The sequence below is a fragment of the Diachasma alloeum genome, unplaced genomic scaffold (assembly GCF_001412515.2).
Source record: "Diachasma alloeum isolate Michigan unplaced genomic scaffold, Dall2.0 Dall_scaffold_00617, whole genome shotgun sequence".
NCBI lineage: Eukaryota > Metazoa > Arthropoda > Insecta > Hymenoptera > Braconidae > Diachasma > Diachasma alloeum.
In genome coordinates, this window is record NW_021680749.1 from 228,594 (window position 1) to 239,649 (window position 11,056).

The window sequence follows — 11,056 nt, forward strand, 5'->3', positions numbered from 1 at the left end:
CAAAGAAAACAAAATTGAAAAATGGACAAATTGGAGAAAATTTTCAATTTTCTTTATTATTATCATTTTTTTGTCTTGCACGCAAGGACTCTCTATGACAGGAATTTTATAAATTCTGTTATAGGGATTCTAACGTATATCAGTGGTATCAGTTTATACAATTTTTGAGTGTTGGACGAAATGATATATTTCACATAAAATTAATAACATTTTTCACTTTTTATTTTATTGAAAAAAATTTGAATTACAAATTTTAAAAAATCATAATTTTCATAGGCCTTAACCGGTTCTAAGTGGAGTTGAGAGACTTGTCCAGGACTGAAAAGGAGTCATGGATATCAATAGGACTATGGAGGTTTAGCCTCAGTAATCCTAAAGGAGTTATTAGGATATATCAGGTCATTATAGACTCAGATAGATCTGAATAGGCCTACATAGGCTTGAAGAGGACCAAGCAAATAGAGGGTAGGATTGAAGAGAACCAGATATTCGACTCGGGATCCCCCTATGTTTTTAATCACTTTCCCTTCAAATCTTATTGATATCGACAATAGTTTTTATCTTACACATTATTGACGTATTGATCTGTTTCTTGAAAGGAAGTCGATGGCGAAAACTAAAGAATGTTGCTGGAATAAAGAAAAATATGTGTCTCGTGATCTACGTTTTTACAGTAACCAAGCATCACAACAACTGCATCCCTTGAACTGTTGTATAGCGGAGTTTTTATGTACATCATGAGTTTTACGGGTCCATAATAATGTCTGATACTAGTGTATCCGATTAATGGAGTTCCATCCGAGCTACGAACAAATGCATATTCAACATGCCGTAAAAATTTAATGGCGACGTACGAAGTCAGGGCTCTCTTTTGAACTTAAGAATAACTATTCTATATTCAAGTACTCTATGAAGTTTCAGCAGTGGTAATTATGTATAGGAACAATGTAATATTATGACAGATTTAAAATAACATGTAATGCTAACAAACTACTCGGAGTTTTTTCATGATTTTTTTTCAATATCATTAAAATCATTTCCAATGTGTCATTTTCATTTGCAATTTTTTAATAGTATTGACATTGTTTTTCATATTCCAATGGAGATATTGCATATTTGATTCATTTAGAAATTGCGTTCTAAATAGTATTTTTCGAGTTTCCATCCAACTTTCAGAAATTGAATCAATGAATCGAAAGATGAATACTGAATTATTCGGAAAGATCAAGGAAGGACAATTTAAATTGAAATAAAAAAATATTGATAGAAACACCGATGATAATGTAAGGCTACGATTTCTAATCATGGTTACTGATAGTTCTAAGGAAAATTTATTAACATTGGAATACGGAGAATTTCTAATGATTAATTTCGATTGAATAATACACATCTCTCAAGGTTATCAAAGATCCACCGTTACATTTGATTATCTGCTTTACCCGTAAACAGGTTGTAATCATGACTATGTGAAGGACTAGATAACAAACAAATTGATAGAGTATTTATTGGGGAATTCGAAATTTCCACAATCAATACTTAGTATGACAGCTGTCAAAATGAATAAATGACAAGTTCAATGGTAACCTCATGATTTTCATATTTAATTCACTAATATATTTCTCCAATTTAACGCAATATTTATCTATAATGATCAAATGAACTAACAAATTGCATCAAAGCGACATAACTTATGCATATTTATCCAGGATGATATCAATTGACCAAAATCTTGCATATTACGGATGATACGAAAATTAGTACCAACACAAAATCGTATGTATCTCCCTAAAAACATATCATCCTCTGGCACGCGAGTAACTCATCGCCTACACGGCCACTTGCCTTCGGTTCCATGAAACGTAATTACAGAGGGTCTATACATAGGATGGTTTATGTTACTTTATAGGTAACGAAGAGGAGGTGCACATTGCACGCCAACAATTCATCAGCCTGGAGTTTTTCATTTTGAACTCTACGGTTTTTCATTTAAATAACATGGTACTGTTTGTATTTGCAAGCTTTACACATTTCTCTTTTTGTTTATTTTAGCTTTGTGGTGGTTACAGTCGCATCCTCACCATCGTCATTCGGAGGTTAGAGAAGGAGGCTGGAACGCGCACGCCCATGCGTATATTTATGTGCCCGGGTTAGCAGAGGTATATGGTAGAGGCAAAGGCAGATAGTTTTATTTTTCATAATTTTTCGTTATACGGTAGAAATACACATTCAACTTGTGACTGTCAAGAAAACATGTCGTTAAAATACTGCTGGTTTTCGTGGATTTCGTTTCCTGTTATTCAAATGCTCAGAGAGAAACGGAAAATGTGGGTTGACACAACCCCGTGTTTAATGCTACGCGTGGCGCAGTAACCCTGACAAGACGGCATGCTATTCTCAATAAGTCTCCCGCTTTCCACGTGTCATTAATCTGATTCCGGTGTAATTCCAAATAGTGTGAGGGTGGTTGGATCAATCATTTTCTGAATGATTGATCCTTTCAACGATTGAAAGCAATGGTGAATTTTGAAGTTTCTTTTCCTCTGTGTTATATTGTAGTTTTAATTATTTTTATTTTTTTTATATAAATCCTTGTTATACATCTCCATTTCACGTATGAATATTGAAACAAATATATTTGAAAATGTTCATTCTCAAATTTAAACGAAACAATGAGCATCGATTTTTAATGATAAAGTAAAGTACATTGGCAATTTTTAGTTATTTTCGAATATATATTCAATAAATTATTTTCTTCTGATTGACCTTTGATTGGCTTCAGCGATTATTAATGACACCGATGGAAAGTTGGAAGTGAACTTTCAAGATTTATAGTTGCGTAGTGAAGAATATCCGAGTGGCAACACTAACGAAACTCACAATGAACACTAGGTAGGTGTCCCCCTCCGATTTTGATGAAACTTATATATGTTATAGACTCTACAATGTAGAAGACTCAAAACTAAAGGACACTTATTTTTTAACTGCTAATACGCGGTTTTAAGGGGGGAAACTAGCCTTAGAAGTTGACCACCTCGGAGGGTGATTCTTCAGTTCCACCTATAAGAAGGGTATTTTCGTTAATGTTCATTACGATTATCAGTAGCGTATGAAAAGTGATGGAAACCGCAATTGATAACTCCTCAGGGAGTTGAAACTGGGGGGGTAAATTACGCTTATGTAATTTTTTGTTGTAATAGAAAGAAAAATATGGCTCATAATTTTATGAAACCAATTGCATTGGAAAGGGCATGAAAAAATACAGAATACGTTTTTTTGCTTTTTCCTCGGAACTGTAGTTATGGTCTGAGAAAAATAGTTGTTTCTCCAACTCGTCATGTCCATTCTGATAATTTGCACGTAAAAAGTATATCCGTCCAAAATCAGGCATGATGGTTGGATGGATGGTTTTGAGCACAGATATGGATGACTCCTTCATTCCCCCAAGAGAGCCAATGATGAGGACAACCAACTTCACTTTAAATCTTCTGTTTATTTGATGTAGCTCAAATAGGAGTGATTAGTATTTGAGCCGTTTCTCCTCTGCTTTCACTGTGATGTTGCTCTCAGCCGGAGCTGAGAACACAATGATATAGATGATTTTGTCATCAAAATCGAAGAGGACGATGTCAGGTTTCATCGCAAGGATTGGCCTGACAATCGCGAACGAGAAGTTCCAGTAAATCTTACACCTCTCGTTCACGACAACGGACTCAATATCTCTTGTAGCATAGCATACGGTAGCAGTGGTGTTCTGTCTATCCCATAAAAGTGCCGCAAATGCAAATAGAGCACTCTCAAAGCCGCATTATGTCGATGGAAATAACTCGTGATGGCATGTGTTGGGCAAGCCGATAAAAAATGCATCCGAATTTCCACGGACTGCTGGCAAGCCGGACATCGAATATCTGGAACTTGCAAACCCATACCACGACTTTGATAGACTAGGGTGTTTACCACACCATCCTGATAGGCGCAAATGAAACCCTCAGTTTCGGACATCAAGCCAGCTGAGATCAAGAAAGAGAATGTCAGCTGGACGGAGAGACCCTGCTCTTCCATATGGCGGAAGAATACGCCATGCATGGGCCTATCAACGTGTTGGCGGAACAAGGTGGACTGCTCCGCCGCCTTGATGGCCGCTCTAAGCCGAGATTTGGCCATGATGGCTAATGAATCACCAGCCAACTGACCATCTCGGCCACCATGAAATTCCAAACCGAGGGACGCCGCTGCGGTATTTGCTACCTTATATAGGAAAGCTTGAACCCCAAGCAGCTCATGATTATGCACGAAATCCAAGTGCAGATCCAAACCATTTATAACGTCACAAGCTAAACCGAGGACTAGACGATCATGTAGAGCCTCCAAACTAAGAAGTCCTCATCCCCCACTCTCCCGCGGAAAATATAACCGCGGACTCGACGAGCGTGGATGGAGACTTCTGTGGATATTCATCAACTTGCGGGTATCTCTGTCCAGCTGCTTCAGTTCACCTCTACTCCATTTGAGAACTCCAAAGGAGTAGAGAAGCACCAGGACAGCGAACATGTTCGACGCGGCGACTTTATTCTTCCCGGAAAGTTCGGAGTTTCAAACTTTCCGCAGCCGCCGCCGGTATTCTCCGCAAAGAATCTCCTTGACTGCCTCAGCGTCCACTACGGAATGCTGATTGAAGCCAAGATATCGATATAACTCTTCGGCGCCAAGATGATGTATGACGCTTCCATCCACAAGCTGAAGATCACCCATCTCGTCACTGACTTTGCCCCTCTTTAGATGGAAACAGCGCACTTGTCCAACCCAAATCTCATGCGAACCACATGTGAATACAGTGCGACAACGTCAAGCAGAGGCTTGAGCTGTCGTTCTCCCGAGGCGAATAACTTCAGATCATCCATGTAAAATACATGGCTAACCTGGTGCCTCTTATCGCCCGGTCTTCCAGCTTGATATCCCCCAATACAACGCAGCGTAATAGAGAGCGGCATCAGTGAGAAGCAGAATAAAAGAGGACTCAGGATGTCACCGTGGAAAACTCCACTCCTGAATTGCACCAACCCTGAAGTCAGCTTCCCCTCACCAGATGTTATAGTGAAGCACATCGGTCGGCTGTATGGATGTCGGCGCATCCTCCAGAGAGGCGCAAGATCTTTAATGCATCTCACTATGTTGTCTTCTACCGCAAGACATTCGAGAAGCNATCGGTCGGCTGTATGGATATCGGCGCATCCTCCAGAGAGGCGCAAGATCTTTAATGCATCTCACTATGTTGTCTTCTACCGCAAGACATTCGAGAAGCATGAAAATGAGCTCATAGCTCGTGCTATCAAATGCCTTACGATAGTCGACCCAGGCCAGCGATAAATTGCGATGGTACTGCAAAGAATCGCGCAAAATATGCAGCGATCGACCAGTAAACCTTCCTTGGAATCTGACAGTCCCCTCTTCGCTCCTCGTTGTTCGTGAATCTGCTGCCACACTGGCTGTATATCATGGAGGATACGCTCATTCAAGATACTGGTGAAGAGCTTATATAGTGTATTCAGACACGTGATCGGCCGATAATTCGCCGGGTTAGTTGAGTCTCCCTTCTTCGGGATCAACACAGTCCTCCCCTCCACCAACCACTCAGGAATAGACTCACTGCCGTCAAGGAACGCCGTGAATATCAGAGCCAGATGGGCATGCACAGAGGTAAACCTCTTCCACCAAAAGGCGTTAATACCATCAGGACCCGGAGCGGCGTGATTCTTCATACCTCGCAAAGCAGATCGAACCTCCTCCTGAGTGACTCGCGAAAATTCCACGCGCTGGCGACGATGTTTTTGACAAAACACGCGAAATTCCCGAAGGGCTGGAGTCTCCACCATGAGATTAGGGACTTGACCATACAGATCTCCCCAGAACTCTTCAACTCGTTCAACTAAAGGCATCTTATCCGGCGCAGGCGTAGGCGGCTCCAACCAGCAACTGGGATCGAAATGGAAGATGGAATTTTCTACCACCCGACGCAACCGCTATTCCAGAGATAGCTTCATGGTCCCCAGAATGCGCACCTTCTCAACAACCCTCTCCTTAATCAAGAGGAGGACTGCTTTATTCAGTGTGTGGTGGTGGTAGCGCAAATTCGCGTATATCTTACGAATGCGCGCCGTAAAAGGCTTACCACCGATGATGAAGTCAACACACACTGAATGCGCGACGCCTGCTTCCTAGCCTCATCGATTTTACCCTGGAGCTGTGCAATGCGCCTTCGCGTTTTCACCTCAAATGACCTTTTATTTGGGTTCTGAGGCTTCAAACGAAGAGCCGCATTATACACAGCCCGGTTGAGATCGCGCAAGTTGATATGCAGAAGAAGGACTGCGGCCAGACCCGCATTCTCAATGGCCAGATCACCAGGCCGGAGACGGAACTTCCCTGTGACTCTCTCTTGTCTTGCACCTATATCACGCGAGGACTCCTGAGGCTCCTCATGGCTCTGTTGAGTCGGCTGCTATGACTATATATCCTCACTTCTCTGAGATACCACAAGAGGAGGAGGATCGATCAGCCCTCGTGGAACGGCAAGCAAATCATATCCCTGTCGGCGCAAGCGACTGGCTTGATCTCTCAAATGCTGAATTGTGAAGTGCGAAAACTCAGGGTGCATTGCGCACCACAAGCTTCGCATTCTTGCCATGTAGCCCACTTGCGCCGGCACACTGTCCTGCCAATATTGCATGAGGTCCTCCTTGAGTTCCTCCGTCCGCCTAATCCTTTGGACAGCCGGGTTGTTACCATTGGATCCAGATCGTTCACCCCTTCCAACTGATCTGCGGTCCCGATCCGAGAGGGACCGATTGAGGGGGGGCTCTGTCGCGGCTCGATGATGGAACCGGGTATAGGTGCCGCCGGGTGGTTAGTCTGACACCACCGTGGCTAACCACCCGGCTTATTATTATTATTATCATTACGATTATTATTTTTTTTTACTCGTAAATGAGATCGCTGAACGATCCTCGAGGGATCCGACTTCACCTCGAAGATCGTCCAGCAAGCTAAGCGATGCAAACACTTCCTTATCGCTCTGCAATAGTGCTCCCTCTAACCAGAGGGTGAGCTCTATTGCAATGCAGAATCATGCTGCCTAAGTAGACGAAGGGACCCGAGGATGACTGCCTTCTGCATCTGGCCAGCCAAATTGAAGGCTTGACGCCTACAGGCCGGGATGGTTTTGAGCGCAGATATGAATGACTCCTTCATTCCAAGAGAACCAATGATAAGGACAACCAACTTTACTTTAAATCCTCTGTTTATTTAACGTAGCTCAAACAGGAGTGATTGGTATTTGAGCCGTTTCTCCTCTTTTTTCACTGTGATGTTGCTCTCAGCCGGAGCTGAGAACTCAATGACATAGATGATTTTGTCATCAAAATCGAAGAGGACGATTTCAGGTTTCGTCGCAACGACTGGCCTGACAGTCGCGAACGAGAAGTTCCAGTAAATCTTACACCTCTCATTCACGACAACGGACTCAATATCTCCTGGAGCATACGGCAGCAGTGGTGTTCTGTCCATCCCATAAGAGTGCCGCAGATGGAAATACAGCACTCTCAAAGTCGCATTATGTCGATGGATATAACTCGTGATGGCATATGTCGGGCAAGCCGATAAAAGATACATCAGAGTTTCCGGGGACCGCTTGCAAGCCCGACATCGATTGTCTGAAACTTGCAACCCCATAACACGACTTCGATAGACTAGGGTGTTTACCACAGCATCCTGGCAGGCGCAAATGAAACCCTCAGTTTCGGACATCAAGCCAGCTGACTTCAATAAAGAGAATGTCAACTGGACGGAGAGACCCTGCTCCTCCACATGGCGGAAGAACACGCCATGCATGAGCTTATTATTATTATTATTATTATTATTATTATCATTATTATTAGTATTATTATTATTATTGTCTCAATGAGATCACTGAACGATCCTCGAGGGCTCCGGCTTCATCTCGAAGGCCGCTCAGTAAACTAAGCGATACAAACTTTTCCGAATCGCTCTGCAGAAGTGCTCCCTCTAACCAGAGGGTGAGCCCTACTGCAGTCCGGAATCATGCTGCCTAAGTATCCGACGGGACCCAAGGATGACAGCCTTCTGCATCTGGCCAGCCAATATAGAGGCATTCCGCCCGCAGGCTGGGATCACTTGAAGCGCAGATACAAAAGACGGCTTCATTCCGCCAAGAGAACCAATAATGAGGACAATCAACTTGACCCTGACCTCTCGGTTCAGCTGATGTAGCTCAAACAGCAGAGGCTGGTATGTGAGCCGCTTTTCCTCTTCCTTCATTGATATATTGTTCTCGGCAGGAGCCGAGAACTCAACGACAGATGATTTTGTCATCAAAATAAATGATGACGAGGTCAGCCTTCATCGCCGCGATAGGCCTGATGGTCACAAACGAGAAGTTCCAATAAATCTTACACCTCTCATTCACGACGACGGACTCAACATCCTTTGGAGCATAAGGCAGCACCGACGTCCTGTCTATCCCATAAGAGTGCCGTAAATGATAATACAGCACTCTCAAAGCCGCATTATGACGGTAGATATAACTCGTGATTGCATACGTCGGACAAGCCGAAAAAAGATGCATCAGAGTTTCCGGGGACTGCTCGCAAGCCCGACACCTAACATCCGGAACTTGCAACCCCATAACACGACTTCGATAGACCAGGGTGTTTATCACGCCATCCTGACACGCACAAATGAAACTCTCAGTCTCGGACGTCAAGCCAGCCGACTTCAAGAAAGAGAAAGTCAACTGGAGGGACAGCCCCTGCTCCTCCCCATGATGGAAGAATACGCCATGCATGGGCTTGTCAACGTGCCGGCGGAGCACGGCGGACTCCTCCGCCTCCTTGATGGTCGCTCTTCGCCGAGATTTAGTCAGGCTGGCTAATGAATCACGACCCAACTGACCACCTTGGCCACAACGAAATTCCAAGCCGAGAGCCTCAGCTGCGGAATCCGCTGCCTTATAAAGAAAGGCTTGAATCCCATGAAGCTCATGATCATGAGCAAACTCCTTCTCGCGGGAAGTACAAACGCGGATACGAAGACCGGGGATGCAGGCTCCTGTGGATGTTCATGAGTATCTCGGTCCAACTGCTTCAGCCCATCCCTCCTCCATTTGAGCATGCCAAAGGAGTACAGAAGAACTGGAACAGCGAAAATATTTGTTGCGGCTACTTTGTTTTTTCCGGAAAGTTCGGACTTCCAAACTTTCCAAAGCCGCCGACGATACTCCTCACGAAGAGTCTCTTTGACTGCCTCAGCCTCCACTACGGATCGCTGACTAAAGCCAAGATACCTATGAGACTCTTCAATGCCAAGATGTCCGATGACGCTTGCGTCCACCAATTGGAGATCCCCTATTCCATCCCCAACCTTCCCCCTCTTCATATGGAAAACTGCGCACTTGTCCAACCCGAAACTCATACCGACTGCTCGAGAGGACATTGCGACAACATCAAGTTGGAACTTGAGCTGCCGCTCCCCAGAGGCAAATAATGTCAGGTCATCCATATAGAATATATGGCTAACCTGATGCCTCCCGTTTTAAGGCCTCTCCATGGTGGCTTCATTATTTCAAGAAAGCTCGTCGCATTACATCCCGCAAAATTAATAAATTCGTTACCCGTAAAATATTGGAAAATTGGGAAGATTTACAGAAAACTGCGGAAGAATTTTTGGAAAAGATCAAACTATATTTTGAAATATATGGCTTGTAAAATATCTATAATTCCGAACAAAGTGATTTTCAATTGGAAACGCATTTATAATATTATTCAGATAATATTTCGCATGGATAACAAGACATGATAAGTCTTTCACTGGCTGTATTAATCTCTCTATTCCAAACTTTCCAGTGCACTTCAAAATTTGACTAGAAGAAGTATTCTTTCCGAATGTGGGACCGAAAAGTTTGCTGTCAATTGATTCATGGAGTAGACACTGCTCTCAAGTGGTGAAAGAAGCAACTCCGCAGAATAAGGAATTATTAACTATGTTGATTCCGAAAGGGACCACTGGAAAAATTCAACCTCTTGATGTATATGGCTTCAGGATTTGAAAAAATTATGTACGTCATTTTTCAGATACGGTTATTCTCCTGAATTATGACATTAATTTACATGCACGGAATAATGTAATAAAATTGCAACTTCTAGTTCACAATCAGTTATCGTCGCTGAAGAATCAAAATCTATTCCGTTTTGCTTGGTTGGAAAACGGTTATATTTCTTTAAAAAAACCAGAGGAACTTGACAATCCTGTTGATTTTGCATTTGGACAATCCTCTAATCTGCAATGTGAAATTGAAAGTTGTTCGAATGTTGCAGTAGTCAGATGCTCGTGGTGCAGGAAGTCTCTCTGCTTGCGCCATTTTTTTGATGAATATGATTTCTGTACTGATTATAATCCATGACAGAATACACAGATTGACAATTGTGAAGCATCTAACGGGGAAATTTTAAAATTTTACATGAGTACGGGTGTGTGTGGAGAAGCGCGAGCCATTGTATGTGTGAGTAATTACGGAAGAGATAGTCCGGCGTAGACCATTGAATGAAGCAGTCGAAAGAAATTAAAATATATCGAAATAAGTGTAACTTGTTAATCCTCATTTCATTGATCAATCCTTCCGGACCGAACCCCTTCCAATGCTTCCTCAAGTAACATGACCCATGTGAGTTTCTACGATCAACGTCAAATCATATGAAGTCATCTGTTCTGATCCAATATATGTTCTGCATCATATTTTTATGATTTGAAAAGAAATGAAACAATAACGAACAAATAACGACATCATTGTGATCGATAATAGTTCCGAAAAACAATTTTTTTACCCTTATAACTTTCCATTCCGAGGAAAATGCAAAAAAAGTTATTCTGTATTTTTTCGTGGCCTTTCTAATGCAATTAGTTTCATAAAATTCTAAGCCATATTTTTTTTATATTACAAAAAAAAATTCATAGGGGTAGTTAACCCCTCCCCCCCTTCCAGTTTGAA